The sequence below is a fragment of the Pan troglodytes genome, chromosome 9 (genome assembly GCF_028858775.2).
Source record: "Pan troglodytes isolate AG18354 chromosome 9, NHGRI_mPanTro3-v2.0_pri, whole genome shotgun sequence".
Lineage (NCBI taxonomy): Eukaryota > Metazoa > Chordata > Mammalia > Primates > Hominidae > Pan > Pan troglodytes.
The window spans coordinates 17,323,803-17,341,554 of NC_072407.2; positions in this window are offsets into that span (position 1 = coordinate 17,323,803).

Sequence of the window (17,752 nt, forward strand, 5' to 3'; positions counted from 1 at the left end):
TACACGAGGTTTTGGGATCAACCATGGCTCACCATGCCCTGTGGTTGACAAAACACAAGCTGTAGGCATCTTAGGGTTACCAGAGCAAGAGATCTACAAAGGAGGCCAGTGATTGTCATGGGCTTGAGTCTTAAGAAGCTTCTGGGGAGACATTTGTTCAAGGGTACAAAATGTCAGTTATGCAGGATGAATAAGTTCTGGAGATCTATTATGCAGTGTGGTGACTACAGTTAATAATGGGCTGCTATATACTTGAAAATTGCTAACAAAGTAGATTTTAAATGTTCTCACCACAAAAAAATGATAAGCATGTGAGGCAAGGGCATGCTAATTCACTCAATCTAATCATTTCACAATGCGTACATATACTAAAACATCAAGTTGTACACCATACATATATATATAATTTTAATTTATTGATTATGCCTTAATAAAGCTGGACAGGGGAGAAGAAAAAGAAGCTTCTGTGAGGAATGGATGATCTGAGCAACCACTGTGTTATTCTCTGAAACGGGCACATCTTGGCCTTCCAGTTCGGGTCATAAGCATAAGGAATCCAAATTCCACCTGGGTCCATGCATAAACCTAAGATCATTGAAGTCATGTATTTTAGGAGGCACCATCTATACAGAACACAATGTGATCTACTGTACAAGCAGTAAAAATATTCTTGATTTATATCATTAGAAACCAAGGCTCAGAGAATAATTTGAACAAGAACATAAGGATAAAGTAAGGGCTAGAACCTTGCTCAGTCTGCCCACTGATCTTTCTACCTGACCTTATATTCTCTTGTGGCCTGACACAAGGCTTTACATGCAGGAAGCACTCCATAAATGTAAAATGGAACTGGGGCCTTCTGGAGGCTTTCCAAATATCTAGGGCCTTCTGAAGGCCATGACTCAGCCACTGGGAAAAAGAGAGTGCAAGCAGATCTTCAGAAGAATTGGGAGTTTTTGGAACAAAGCCCAAACCAGCAAGTGAGAGACTCCAAGCTGCCCGGTTGCCCAGCTTCTCTCATCCTGGGTAGGACCACAGGCTCTCTCTGAATTGCTGACTTCTCTGAGTTCCTGAATCACCTGCAAACACTTCAAAACATTGTCTGCCCTCTTGATAGAAGAGAAACTTTGACTTTCTTTGGTTAGTTCTCAAAAGCCAAAATCTCCTAGATGTCTGTCTCTTTTCTCAATCTTTGCCTGGGATTTGTGGCTATAATTTCTATGGTCACCATAAGAAAACTTTTTATTTTTTAATGTTACAAATTTTTGCTGTGTGCATCCTATGTGCTAGGACTAGGTTGCGTATGCCTAAAATACATGTGGCTCTTCCTGGGTCCATTTCACATAAGATAGCTGGGAACAGGGAGGGGAAGCTCTACAAACTTAAGCTATTATGGGCATTTTTATAATGTTCTTCTTTTTTTAACACTGAATGTGAAACTTAAGAAAAATAAAATAGTTAATTACAATAGCATTGGCTGGGAGTGGTGGCTCACGCCTATAATCCCAGCATTTTGGGAGGCCGAGGCAGGGGGATCACTTGAGCCCAGGAGTTCGAGACCAGCCTGGCCAACATGGAGAAACCCCATCTCTATTAAAATACAAAAATTAGCTGGGTGTGGTGGCAGGCACCTGTAGTCCCAGCTATTTGGGAGGCTAAGGCACGAGAATAGTTTGAACCCTAGAGGCGGAAGTTGCAGTGAGCTGAGATTGCGCCACTACACTCCAGCCTGGGCAACAGAGTGAGACTCTGTCTCAAAAACAAAAACAAAACAAATTTTAAAAAACGAGAGGAGTCCAACATGGCCAAAGAGCAGTGGGAAATGCAGTACCGGATTAGGCTGAAGAGGTGGACAGTGGCCACCGGTGCAAGGGCTACTCTAAGTTACCATAAAACGGGTGGGTTTCGTTAGATTTTAATTCTACACGTAAAAGTAAGATCTCAAAAACTAAAATTAAAAAGAGAGCTAAATCCTTATCTTCCATAGTGGGAAGTAAACATATAACATCTAAACCAAAAAAATAGGAAGTAACATTATAAACGTTATTTAGAGATAAGTACATTTCTAAAGAATTAAACAGGTTTAAAGTGGTCCCTCCAGGGAAAGGGAAATGGGGGTGTTCCTTCTACCCCCAGGTATTCTCTTACCTTATCCTCTTTTTTCCCCTCAGAGCACCTAACTATCTGAAATCACATTGTCTACCTCACTCCCTTGTGCCTGAAGTGAGAACAAGCTCATGAAGAAGAAACGTTTATTTTCTCCCCTTTAGGATTTCTTCCAGCCTAGCTCCTCCTACACCATAATTTGGAGTTTCTGTCTGTCTCCCCCATGGAGCTATGCATTCCAGGAGAGAAGAGGCTGTGTTACAGTCATTTCTGTATCCATTGTGCCTAGCACGAAGTCCAGCAAATAGCAAACCTCAATTTATTGAATCAGGTTAAATTGCATTGAATTGAATTCCTTTCTGGGTCCCAGGCTACAAGAATCAGTAGCTCTGCTAATGTGTAGCCTTTTAGCCTCACTGCAATGTGCTTTATTTCAATTACTAACTCCTACTTAGCAGGCAATTTTATAAACACACCTCAACAAGAGAAAGGTTAATTGTTTCCCCTTTGACTACACAGCGCATGTAAAGTTTGGAAAGCCGCAGAGGTATCATTTAGTAGAACAAAGGCATACACAAATAATCTGATTTTTAACTACTAATTATATAAATAACAATCTCCTTTCTCCCTGGGTATAACTGGGCGTTGGGTCTTTAGTGCCTGTGTAAGTGCTACCCTTCCTGCTACAGAGGCTGAGAACTTGGTAGGAAAAGAACCCAGGAATGAATGAATTAGAGTTCTTACATCCTAATAATGTTAACAATTACCAACAGTTACAAAGTACTTTATGGTTTGCAAAGTACTTTTCATATGCATCATCTTGTTTAATTTCTACACTTACCCTGTGAGGGTAGAGCATCATTCCCATTTTATATACGAGGACACTATAAGTTCAGAGGTGAAATTAAATGGGCAGAGGCAGGGATTAGGCCAGATCATCTAACTCCAGAAGAAATTCGTGTTCCCCTACCTCATTACTCGCTGGGGAGGAGGGAAGCAGAGAGATGCTCAAAGATTCATGGGAGCTCATGGTCAAAACGAACCTGGTAAACTTATGAAGGATGCTGTTGAAGTGACCTACCTAAGTAATGAGCAAATGCATCAACCGTGGCCCCTGTTAGCCTTTGAGCATATCCTCCAAATAACCTACATCAAGCCTCAGGCATCTTACGTGTATGGAATAGAGGGCGAGACAAGGAACAGCTAAAGACTAACCTCATGTAGAGCTTAATATCTGCCAGGACTTGTTCTGAGCATGTTACAAATATTAGCTCATTTAATTATCATAACAACCATACTTTTATAGTAAAACATAAAGAGGGAATAAAAGTAATAGCTAGAGGCCCAGCGTGGTGGCTCATGCCTGTAATCCCAGCACTTCGGGAGGCTGAGGCAGGTGAATCACGAGGTCAGGAGTTTGAGACCAGCCTCGTCAACATGGTGAAACCCTGTCTCTACTAAAAATACAAAAATTAGCCAGGCATGGTGGCGGGCACCTGTAGTCCCAGCTACTCCAGAGGCTGAGGCAGGAGAATTGCTTGAACCCGGGAGGCGGAGGTTGCAGTGAGCCGAGATCGCACCACTACACTCCAGCCCGGGTGACAGGGTAGGACTCTGTCTCTAAATAAGTAAATAAATAAATAAATAAAATAGCTAGAACACTGGTCAACAGGCTGCAGCCAGTGAACCAAACTGGCCCACTGCCTGTTTTTGAAAATAAAGTTTTATTGGAACACAGCTGCAAACATTCATTTACATATTGTCTATGGCTGCATGTATTTTTTAGTAGAGATGGGGTTTCACCATGTTAGCCAGGATGATCTCGATCTCCTGACCTCGTGATTGACCTGCCTCAGCCTCCCAAAGTGCTGGGATTACAGGTGTGAGCCACCGCGCCCAGCCAAATCAATTGTATTTCTGTATACTTGCAATGAACACATGGACACAAAAGTACTGTACTATTTATAATAGCTATAAAAGCAGGTATAAATCTAAGAAACACGTACAAGACTGGTATGCAGGAAACTACACAACACTCATGAAATCAAAGAAGAGAGAGAAAAACTGTAACACTGGCAAAGTGATAGACACATAGATAAATGAAACAGAATAGAGAATCCAGAAATAGACTCACACAAATATGCCCAACTGATTTTTACAAAGGTACAAAAGCAATTCAATGGAGAAAAGACAGGCTTTTCAACAAATGGTGCTGTGGAGAAACTGAACACCCATACATACAAAAAAACTAAAACTAAAACTAAAATGTCACATCTTATACAAAAATCAACTCCAAATGAATCATGGACTTAAATGTCAAATGTTCAATTACAAAACTATTAGAAAAAAATAGGAGAAAATCTACAGGATCTAAGGCTAAACAAAGGGTTCTCAAACTTGACACCAAAAGCACAAGCCACAAAGGAAAAACTGACAAATTCATTAAAATTATGAGCTTTTGTTCTGTGAAAGATCCTGTGGAGAGGACGAAAAGACAAGCTATAGACTAGGAAAAAATATTTGCTAACTACTTACCTGACAAAGGACTAGTATCTAGAACATATTTTTTAAACTTTCAAAATTAAACAGTAAAAACAAATCCAGTTGGAAAATGAGCAAAAGACATAAACAGACATTTCACTGAAGAGGACATAGAGATGGTAAATAAGCACATGAAAGGATATTCAACATCATTAGTCATTAATGGCATGCAAATTAAAACCATAAAGAGATATCACTGCATACCCATCAGAATGACTAACGGAAAAAATAGTGACAACACCAAGGACGTAGGCAAGGATGCAGAGAAACCAGATCATTCACACATTGCTTTTGGGAATGCACACTGGTATAGCCACTCTGGAAAACAGCCACTTTCATTAAAAAACAACTAAATATCCAACTACCATATGACCCATCAATTGCATTCCTGGACATTTGTCCCAGAGAAAGAAAGCTTATATTCACTCAAAAGTCTGCATATAAATATTTATAGCAGCTTTATTTGTAATTGCCAAAAACTGGATGTCCAGATGTCCTTCAGCGGGCGAAAGGTTAAACTATATCCATACCACAGAAGATTACTCAGCAATAAAAAGAAACAATTAATCCACACAACCTGAATGAATCTCTAGAGAATTATGCTGGGAGAAAAAAGCCAATCTCAAAAGGCTAGACACATTGCGCAATTACACTTATGTAAAATTCTGGAAGTGACAGAATTACAGACATAGAGGACATATTAGTGATTGCCAAGGAGGGCATGCGGGCAGATGGGAAGGGGACGTGACTACAAAAAGGCAACATGAGAGATCCTTGTGGTGATGGAAACGTTCTGTATCTTTCATTTGAATATTAATATCCTGCTTGTGACATTATACTATGGTTTTCAAAATGTCACCACTGGCGGGAACTGGGTAGAGGGTACATGCAATCCTTCTGTAATGTTTCTTACAACTGCATGTGAATCTAAAATAATCTCAAAATTAAAAGTTTAATAAAATTTTGATATCTTTCATTTAGGACTTCATAGGCAAATTAAGAATAAGCCCTTATAATTGTATGATCTTTACAGTCTTAAAGGATGTTTCACATTCATCATTTTGCAGAACAACTGACTCATTCATTCATTCATGAATCATTTAAACAAATTCAGGCAATTACTAAAAATTTATTATTAAATTATTTAAAAATTATCAAGCATAGTGCTTAGGCTCAGATTACAGTTATAAACTCTCTAATTCTTTATCTCAAGCTGCTCACAGTCTTTTTATCCTCACTAACTACCTGAGGTGAGTAGAGTGGGTATTATCATTTTTGTTTTGTAACTGAAGAAACTGAGAACCAAAAGGTATGTGACTTGTCCAAAGTCACACAGCTACTTCACCATGAGGCTAGCAGTAGAACTGGAGTCTTCTCCCTGTCTTATATTCTCTCCATTTCACCCGTGTTCAAGCAAAATGGTAAAGAATACATGCTTTGGAGTTCAGATAGGCTCAGTTCCATAATTTATTAGCTGTTTGCCCTTGGGTAAGCACATCAATGGCTCTAGGCATCATTTTCTTCTTCTGTAGAATAGAAATAATGGTTCCCACCTTACAGAATTCTACAAGATTTCAATATGTTAATACAGGCATTATGCTTAAAATAGCACCCAACACGTAATAACAGCTAAAAAAATGCACCTGACATTAGATATTGCCCTTACACCAAATAAGTAACACAATGGGAACTATAATAATCTAGAATTAATAGCTCATACAAATACATGGCATGCCTTCTGTAAGTCTTCCAACTGTCATTAAACATCAGTTAATATCCATACATTGCTATAAGGCAAATGGGTAGAAATATTTAAGGTTTCCGTTTGAGAGAATAGAGAAGTAGCATGTTTGGTAGGGCATTAAAATGTCTCAAAGACAGTATTGAGACTGAAGTTAAAAGCCCCTTTTGTTCATGATTATTTTTAAGGAAATTTAAGCACAAAGTCCATTTCAAACCATCTCATATTGGCCACAAAGAGAAGCTGGGGTGTCCATTCCTCGTTTGTACCTTGTAATTCTGTACTTGTAATTCTTTAACTGGTGACCATATGTCAGGATGTGCATGTGTTTTATGCAGCCAGATGGGTGAGACATAAAGACCGTAATCAGTTCCCTCCCATAACAATACCCTATTTTTTTTTACCGTCCAACAATCATGGATTAATTATGAGCCTCGTCTCCCCAACAGGTGGTGCCTGTGATCCCATGACCATATCACATCCATCTTCGAAATCAAGCAGGTAAATGGTCTATCCAGAATTTCTAGTGTAAGTGTTCGTCAGCTGTGTATGCAAGCAGGTAGGGCAGGTGCGGTCATTAATTTACCAGACTGTTCTTTGACTTGGTATTTCAGTGTCTGGCGTCTGTTGACAGAGTTGACAAGGCAGTTCTAAGCAGCCCCATTATGGATGTCAACTTAAATCAGGCCATACTAGGTCTAACATTCAAAGATTTGCCTAACCATTTCCAAGTGGGACACTGACATGATCCCTTCTCTCCTCAGTACCTTCTTGGAGGCACCTGGCACTCACCAGTTTCCCTGGTGGCTTATGTCGGGGATGCCTAAAATAGTTCCAATTTCAAACATTCTCTTGGTCAATCACACAAACTACCAGAGCCATTGAAGCACGTACCTTTCGGCCTGTCTCTTGTATCTCTAAATGGCACAAAAATTCTTTTTCAAACTATGTGTTCTAAGATTCAGAATATAAAGCCACCATAGTTTAAGGCCCAAAGACTAGAAATAGTTGAGGTTAGATGTAAAAGGAAAGCAAGGGAGGTGGTTGATCACATGGTTTGAAGACTGCAATACAATTGTAAATACAAATATTTATAATTTAGTGTTTTGTTCTTGTAACAACAGTATATGATAGAGCAAAATTGAAAACTAACTGAGAACGCACTGGAAAACCGGTAAATAAGAATATAACTTACAGGAACAGTATTCAGGTATTAAAATAAATTAAAAGTACCTGGTAACAACTACAGTGGTTGCCTTTGAGTGGGGATCCTTCTACTCTGCCTACATATTTATTTTTTAAAAAATAATAAGTACATAATTCTTTTATATTTTTAAAAGTATTTTAAATATAAGATGACTTAAAAGAACATAATTCAATACACATTTTTCAGTGTTTGCCATGTTCTATGGTCTCTGCCAAGGAAATCATAGACTAACAAAACTGTATCACTTACATTTTGTAAAGGATGATACCAATGATTTTCAAAAAGCCCGTTATAGAAGTTAAGAAAAATATTGTCAGGATTCAAATAGAAAAATGAGCCAAAGATATAATCATAAATTCATTTAAAAAATTAAAATGTTGAAGTCCACAGGTAGGAAATCTTCAGTAAGCAAAAAATTCTAGCTAAAGCAACTTAGACATACCATTTTTTATCTCTAAATTATTGAAAATGTCAAGCAGTGATAAATAACACTTAATGTTGTGGAGATTCAGTGAGGATGGTTCCCCCAAAGACTGCAGGTGGCAGTGTAAACTAGAACAAATGTTTACATTTCAGGATGTCTTCAGAGTTCCACAAATATTTATTGAATGTCCATTCATTCTTTCGTGGTGGAATGGAATTCACACTCAGCCCAATCCACCATTAATTTAAAGGTAACCTGATTGCCAGTTAGCTGCAAGTTGATTTTCTGTATCCCGTAATGCTTCTAGTCATACACTTCATACTGTTTTGAAATGATGCAATTTGAAATGATGTCAGGAAAATTCAGCATCTTTCATTTCCTCTACTTATCAGCAAATCTATGACAGGTATAGTGGTGGTCAGAAACCTGCCAAAAATGCTCCACCATTATCTGGGGGACCAGGCATGCACATGGTGATGAAAGTTGTCAATTAAACATTGCCCAATATCCTTCTCTGGAATTCTTGCCTAACAGGAAACCCCCAGTTTCTGAGAAGAAATTAAAAGTAGCGATAGAGGCATCTTTCAGCCAAAACATTTAAGAAAGTCATTTATGGAATTCTCACTACCCTCTTGGAAGTCAAAATGAAAGACAATGTATTTTATACATAACTTTGTAAAGTCTGCCCTCTATCATTCCTCATAGTAAATGCAGCCAGTATCCACAGATTTATTCTGTTTCAGATGAGATGAGATCCTAAATATTTTAATCTACAATTTACTGAGCACCTTCAATATGCCAGGCAACTAGTAGATGTATAAATGTTTGATCCCGGGTTAACACTTACTACAGCTCCACAAGGCAAGTAAAGTGCCCTTATTCCTATTTCACATCTAAGGACACATGCTCAGGGAGGCTAAGTAACTGTGTCGAGGACACACAGCTGATAAGTCAAAGCTCCTGGATTGTAACCTGGTCTGTCCAGTGATAAAGCTCATATAGTCTTTATTCCATGTCACATTGGCTCCAATTTGCTTCTATTCTGACACTTTAAAATGTAGATATAGCCATATATTTATTGACACTCATTATCATTTCAGAAAGCCACAGAGACACCTAGTCAAACATAAAATTTGTCAGAACACATATGAAAGAAAAGACAACCATTCAAATGCTAACTCAAGGAAGCCTTCAGATGTTGTAAACGTGCTTTTTGTTGCTTATAATTCTTCCTGGTTAAATGGGCTTTCAGGTCACAGCAGCTCAGTGATCTCGGTAAGATGCATCTCCAAGCTGTGCCATTTCTGGATATCGTCTGGCTTCACATGGGGTATGAATGTTTAAACACTGGCTACTGGTATTGCCGTAGGAACTCAGCAGAGCTCCGTTGAAATCTTCAGCTGAACCACTTAAACCAAGCAAACAACTCACCTCGAGGCAGTGTGTTCCCAGCACCTATCAGATTGTCAGAGAACTGGAGGAGTCTGACAGAACAATTTCCAGGGTCATTGGTCTACATGTGAGGCAGGGGGCTAATCGTTTGACTGATGTGCTCATGCTACTGGGTAACCAGTGGGTTCCCTACATGAGTCACTTCCAAACACCCTCGGCTGCCAAAGGAGAGCAGGTTTAGTCTCCTCAAAATGGAGGACGTGAAAGAAGGGCAAGGGCAGCTTCTACAAGATTCAGGAATGCTGAGGTTGCCACGTGGCGTCAGTTCAAATGGCAGGGGCGTGGGTTATATGTGTCTTTCTTCACCTAGTAAATGAAGACATTTTCTCATCTTGGGGATTTGGTTGCTATGTATTTGAAACATTTCACCATAGAAACAATGTTAGGTCCAGCCAACCCATAAAATTCATTCATCATTGAATGCCATTCTTCACTCATGTATCTAAACAATCGTGTTGTGATGATGGAAGTAAATGTAAAAATATTTCTGGGGAAAACCCACTCCAGATTTCAACCTAGACCTTAGGAGCATATAGTCCTTCTTTTGGTGAAACCAGGAGATTCTTTTGTGTCATAGGTTCCTCCCCCACCCCCCAACCCCTTCACTCACACACATCTGCTGGGCAGGGACAGCAGGACTTCTCCAGCTCCAAGTCACTGCTGGAGCTCCCTTGGCCTGGGGTGGAGGCAGCAGTATGGGAGCAGGAGGGTGGGGAGTAGGGAACAGGTAGGGGATTGAGAACAGGCACTGAGGACTCATGGGCCAGGCCTTTTGACAGTATGACCCTCAATAGAGCAAATTGTCTGTCTAGGTCACTATCTGATCCCTCTCTTTCTTTTCTACCTCTGGTTTTGGCCCAGTCTCCAGGCCCAGCCAAACCTAGTAAGCAAGAAGGCTATAGGTTGGGTTGTTTAGGGTCTGTGATGGTTAAAACTGAGTGTCAACTTGATTGGATTGATGAATACAAAGTACTGATCCTAGGTGTGTCTGTGAGGGCATTGCCAAAGGAGATTAACATTTGAGTCAGTGGGCTGGGAAAGGCAGAACCACCCTTAATCTGGTTAGGCGCAATCTAATCAGCTGCCAGAGTGGCTAGAATATAAGCAAGCAGAAAAATGTGAAAAGAGAGACTGGCCTAGCCTCCCAGCCTACAACTTCCTCCTGTGCTGGATGCTTCCTGCCCTCAAACATCGGACTCCAAGTTCTTCAGTTTGGGAACTCAAACTGGCTTTCATTGCTCCTCAGCCTATAGACAGCCTATTGTGGGACCTTGTGATCATGTGAGTAAAAACTTAATAAACATGTATATATTCCATTAGTTCTGTCCCTCTAGAGAACCCTGACGAGTATGGAAAAGAACAGATGTTATGCTCATCCGACAGGTTAAATAAACAGTGATTAGGAAAGGAATTATTTATAAGGGTTAATGGAAACCAGAAGGCATGGTGACACATCTGGGGCTCACAAGGAAAAGAAGCCATTACCACACTTAGGCCTGAAGGAACACAAGAAGGGAGAGGTTACCAGAACCCAAGGAGAATAGCTGCAAGAGAGGGAGGTTGGAATGGAGTTATGGCCATCAGTCAAAGGAGACAGCACACACATTACCTGGTGAAGGAGATTCAGGAAAACAAACAACCTGCCCCTATTCTCTTCCTCCTGGCCTCTGATTTCTTGTCTGTGCCTTCCATTGGCCAAACCTAACCAGAAGGCAGAGGGCAAAGGAGTCATTTGATACAGTCCTCAAAGAGTGCAGAGCAGGTGGAGATGGGTTTAAAGCAGATCTACAGGGCCATGTGAAAAATTTATTAGAGGATGGGAGGGCAGTCCTGCATAATAAGATATGGAGAAACAAATACAATATGTATTTATTTCAGGAAGACATATCCCAAAAGAAAAGAGAAAAGAAGCATAGAAAGTTGCTGGGCTGCACATGACCTGTCCTTCTCCCTAATTTATCAGCCAGAAAATCTACTCCCTCTCTTTGCTGAAGGAGGAATAAATGAGCGGGACTGAGAAATCCAGGTATGCTACTCTAGTAGATATTCTTCCCATGCAGAAACATGAACAAAGAGAAAGAATGTTCTTCTCCAAGACCCACTGATATGGTTTGGATGTTTGTCTCCTCCAAATCTCGTGTTGAAATGTATTCTCCAACGTTGGAGGTGGGACCTGGTGTTCACATGAGATCTGGTTGTTTAGAGGAGTGTAAACTTCCCCCTTTCTCTCTCTCATGCCTGTTCTTGCCATGTGACATGCCTGCTACTGCTTTGCCTTCCACCATGATTGTAAGCTCCTGAAGACCTCACAAAAGCCAAGCAGATGCTGGCACCATGCTTTCTGTACAGCTTGCAGAACCATGAAAGAATTAAACCTCTTTTCTTTATAAGTAATCCAGTCTCAGGTATTCCTTTACAGTAACACAAATGGACTAACACAGAAAATTGGTTCTGAGGAGTAGGGCGTTACTATAAAGATAACTGAAAATGTGGAAGTAGCTTTGGAACTGGATAACAGGCAGAGGTTAGAAGACTTTGGAGGGCTTAGAAGAAAACAGAAGATGAGGGAAAGTTTGGAACTTCTTAGAGACTGGTTAAATGGTTGTGGCCAAAATGCTGATAGAGATATGGACAGTGAAGTCCAGGCTGACAAGGTCTCAGATGGAAATGAGGAATTTATTGGGAGCTGGAGTAAATATTGCCGATGTTACATCATAGCAAAGAACTTGGCTGCATTATGTTCATGTCCTAGGGATCTGTGGAAGTTTGAACTTAAGATGATTTCGGGTATCTAGTGGAAGAAATTTCTAAGCAGTGAAGTGTTCAAAATGTGACCTGGCTGCTTCTAACAACCCATGATGAGATGTAGGAGAAAGACAATGACCTAAAGTTGGAACATATTTAATTTCTAATGTAAATTTTCTAATTTTCATTATGATGTCTTATTTAAGCAATTATTTATTTGGAAGGGTATCGCTAAACATTAGGGATTTTTTTAGAGTTATCTTCTAGTTTCTTTTATTATTGTTTATTTCTGACTGACTTCCACTGTGGTTGGAAAACATACACTATTATTCTAATCCTTAGAAATGTGTTGAGATTTCTTTATGGATCAATAAATGGTGAATTTTGATAACTGTCCCTTGTGTATTTGAAAACATGTATTCTGTAGTTGTTGGATGCAGCATCCCACTGCACGTAAGTCAGATGCTATTTATGTTAAGTAGTACATTTTATTGCTCAAACTTTCAATATCTTTACTGACATTTTTTGTCTTCTCATTCAAATAATTATTGGGTACCAATCTCATTATGATTACAGATTTTTCTGGTTTTACATCTAGTTTTAATCAATTTTTGCTTAATATTATTTGTATGTTATTAGGTACACACATTTCTTTATTTTTAACTCTCTCACATCCTCTTATGCTATCATTATCATGTATTTTTAATTCTACTAAATTTTCTAACTTTATAAGAAATTATTATTTTAGGTAGTATACATTCAGCTTTATTAAACATTTATCTTTTATGTTGCTCTTTATTTCTGCATTTACAGATATTGAGGATTCTTTTTCATGTACCTCAACAACTCTCTTTTAAATTTTTTATTGTGGGTCTGCTGGTGATAAATTCTTTGTTGGTTTTTTCTTTCTTTTCTGTTTTAACTTTTTTTCATCCATAAAGTTTTAATTTACCTATACTTTTTAGAGAATATTTTTGCTGGGTATATAATTAAAAGTTGGTAATTATTTTCTTTTAATACTTTAAAGGAATCACTGCATTCATTGTCTCTTTTGCTCTCATAATTTATTTTTATGTCTGCTGTTGATCTCATTGCTTCTCTAAAGGTAATATATTTCAATTTGTCTGGGTGCTTTACATTTTTTTTTTTTTTAGCAGTTTTTACTTGCCTTTTTTGGTAACACTTCTTAGCAGTTTTTACATACCTTCTTTGGTAATAATTCTGTAGATTGGTGTTTTTCATCAGTTTTTTGAAAATTTTTGGCCATTATCTCTTCAGATATTGCTTCTGATATATTATCTCCTCATTTATGGGACTCCAGTTACACATATCCTATATTTATTGACCATGTTTTGTATGTCTGTTATGCTCTTTTCCATGTTTTCTATCTTTTTCTTCTCCCCATACCTCCTTCAGTCTGGATAGTTTCCACTGAGTTTTCTCCCTTCAGTTGTATCTAATATGCCATTCAAGCATCTACTGATATTTTACACTAGCTTTCTGTCACAGAATCTTCATTTGATTTTTTTAAATAGATTCCAGTGTTCTGGTAAAATTCTCCATATTGTCATTTATTTCACTGAACTTATTCATCACAATCATTTAAATCTGTGTCTAAAAATTTATGTGTCCATATCACTTGTGGGTCTGTTTCTGTTGTCTATATTTTTCTCTTGATTTGAAGTAGTTTGGTATTATTTTCTAACATATCTGAAATTTTTTGATTAAATGGTAGACATTATGTATTAAAAGCTCTAGAGGGCCAGGCACAGTGGCTCATGCCTGTAATCCCAGCACTTTGGGAGGCCGAGGCAGGCAGATCACAAGGTCAGGAGATCAAGACCATCCTGGCTAACATGGTGAAATCCCGTCTTTAATAAAAATACAAAAAATTAGCCAGGCGTGGTGGTGGGTGCCTGTAGTCCCAGCTACTCGGGAGGCTGAGGCAGGAGAATGGCGTGATCCTGGAAGGCGGAGCTTGCAGTGAGCCAAGATTGCAGTCCAGCCTGGATGACAGAGCGAGACTCCATCAAAAAAAAAAAAAAGCTTTAGAGATAATTTGAGGTTCCCAATTACCCTAACTTTCTTCAGAGAGAATTAAAGTTTTACTTCTGGCAGGTAGTTTGAGTAGGGGGTATGGCTTGTCAGTTTTCTATTAGCCATAACTCTTGAGTTATGGTAACTTCTGGCATCTCTGCTAAACGTTTGATGTGTTTCCAGGCTTGCTTTCATTCATTCATTCATTCTTTCTTTCTTTTTTCGGTTGGTTTCTTTTGAACTCTAATGTGTATCTTTCCGGAATCCTCAGATATCTGAGAGTGCTACTCAGCTTCTCAGACCCTTACCCCAGATTTCTCAGCATCTTGATCATTCACTGCTTACGAATGAGCAAATTATTCAAGTGGGAAATATCAAGCTCACTTTACAGCATTTTACTTAGACATTTTAGTCTCCAAAATCTTGGCTGCCTTTGTAGCTTATCTCTCCGATTTCTTCAAATAGATATTTTTTTAAAAATCAGTTCTTAAGCTGTTTTGGGAAATAAGTTCTGATACAAGTGGTGAGTCATAATCAGAAGCAGAAGTAACCTGGGGAGATTAAAGTTTTAAAAAATATTTGGGCCCCATGCCCATATATTCTGACTTAATTGGTCTGGAGTGGAGCCCAAGCATTGGTATTTTTAAAAGGCTCCCCAGTGATTCTAATGTGCAAACAAGATTGAGAACCACTGGTCCAAAAAAAATTACAAACTGATGGCCATGACCAAATATCTTCTCAGACAGAGGAATGTTAGATCTACAGAGTGTTAAAAAAATTTAAAAACTATTTTCCAACATTTAAAAGTTGGAAGATTTTACAAAAAATCTAGATGGCTTGTTTCTCTTATACACTATAACTAGAAGCTTTGGGAACATTGGCTCCAATTTCTCATAAAGAGCTGTGCTGAATAGTAGCTTTTTCCCTTAGGCACAGCATGCAGTTTCCAGTTTGCCACATCCTCACAAATCCCTTTTGTCTTATTCCTTATTTGCTTCACTCATTTACATTACTGGCCTGGTCTTGTGGTGAAGGGCTAGAACTTAATCATTGTTCTGTATCCTTTACCTGATTTATTTTTCTTTGTAGCATTTATAACTAGCTGACATTATATTATAAATGTGTCTGTTTATGTTCTCTATAGAATGTTCTATGAAGGCAGGGACTTTGTTTTGTTCACTGTTGAGTCCCCAGCATTTAGAACATCTCCTGGCACATAATAGACTTGCAAGCAATGTGTGTTAAATAAAGAATCACACAAATGTGAGGTTTTGGTCCTTGGTCTAGGGATGGAAGCATAAACACTATGATGGGAAACTGGCTTTCTTGAAGTGGATGTGTTAATCTATTTGTGTTGCTTTAAAAGAATACCTGAGACTGAGTAATTTACAAAGGAAAGAGGTTTACTTGGGTCACTGTGCTCCCTGCTGTGAAGGAAGCATGGCACCAGCATCCATTCAGCTTCTGGTGAGGCCTCAGAGAGCTTACAATCATGGTGGAAGACAAAACAAGAGTAGGCATGTCATATGGCAAGAGAGGGAGCAAGGGAGAAAGAGGAGAAGGTGCCACACTTTTTTAAACAACCAGATCACATGTGAACTCAGAGTGAGAGCTCACTTGCTACTGTGAGGAGGACACCAAGACATTCATGAGGGATCCACCCCCCCATGACAAAAACAACTCCCACCAGGCCCCCACCTCCAACATTGGAGATCACATTTCGACATGAGATTTGGAGAGGACAAACATCCAAACCGTATCATTCTACCCCTGCTCCCTAAATCTCATGTCCTCATATTGCAAAATACACTCATCCCTTCCCAATAGTTCCTGAAAGTCTCAACTCATTTAAGCATCAACTCAAATATTTCAAAGTCTCATTTGGAACTCAAGGCATGTTCGTTCTATCTAATAGCCTATAAGGTCAAAAACAAGTTGTTTACCTTCCAGATACAATGGTGGTACAGGCACTGGGTACACACTCCCATTCAAAAAGAGAAAAGTAGGCCGAAACAAAGGGGCAAAAGGGCCCCTGCAAGTCTGAAACCCAGTGGGGCAATCATTAAATCTTAAAGCTCCAAAATAATGTGTTTGATTCAATGTCCCACATCCTAGGCATACTGCTACAAGAGGTGGGCTCCCAAGGCCTTGGGCAGCTTTGCCTCTGTGGATTTGCAGGATGAAGGCCCTGTGGCTACTTTCACAGGTTGGAGTTTAGTGCCTGTAATTTTTCCATGCTAAGGTTGCAAGCTGCTGGTGGTCCTTCCATTCTCAGATCTGGAGGGCAGCAGCCCCCTTTCCACAGCTCCAGTAGGCAGTGCTCTAGCAGGGGCTCCAATCCTACCTTTCTTCTCTGCGCTGCCCTGGTAGAGTATCTCTGTGGGGGCTCCACCCCTGCAGCAGTCTTTCTCATATATTCTCTGAAATCTTGTTGGAAGCTGCCAAGCCTCCTTCACTCTTACATTCGGCACACTTGCAGGCTTAACACCAGGTATAAGCCACCAAGACTCATGGCTTGCACTTTTTGGAGTAGCAGCCCAAGCTATACCTTGGCCATTCTAAGCAATGGCTGGAACTGAAACAGCAAGGATGTGGAGAACAGTGTCCCGAGGCTGCACAGGGTAGCAAGGCCCTGGGCTTGGACCCCAAAACCATTCTTTCCTCCCAGGCCTCTGGGTTTGTGATGGGAGGGGCTGCCTCAAAGATCTCTGAAATGCGTTTGAGACCTTTTTCCCTTGGATATTAACACTTGGCTCTCTTTTAGTCATGGTAAGCTGTCTAGCAAGTGGTTGCTCCATATCCTGCTTGGATTCTTTCTCTACCACAGGGCCACACTGCAAATTTTCCAAACTTTTATGCTCTGCCTCCCTTTTAAATAAATAAAAAAAATTAATCTCAAATAGTCACAAGAGTGGCAAATTAAACTCAATGAAGCTCAGGTCATAAGCAGTGTCTCACACCTATAATCCTAGCACTTTGGGAAACCAAGGTGGGAGGATCACTTGAGGCCAGGAGTTCAAGACCAGCCTGGGCAACATGGCAAGACCCTATCTCTACCAAAAAAAATTAAAAATTAGCCAGGCATGGTGGTATGCACCTCTTGTCCCAGCTACTAAAGTGGCTGAGGCTGGAGGATTGCTTGAGCCCAGGAGTTACAAGCTATCGTGAGCTATGATCACACCATTGTACTCCAGTCTGAATGACAGAGTGAGACTCTCTCTGTAAAAAAGAAAAAGAAAGAAAAAAGAAATAATAAACTCAGTGAAGCTCAATAAACTCAAATTAAACTTAAATTAAGATCATTAAAGAAGGGAAAAAATAAGATAAAAACAGATATTGATAAAATAGAAAAACAAATATTTCACAGAGAAAACCAACAAAGGCAGAAATCTGTTCTTTGAAAGAATAATTAAATTGATATACCTTTAGCAAGAGTGATTTTTTAAAAAGGAAGACACTACTTGCCAATACCATAAATTTAAAAACTGGTAGATTATTT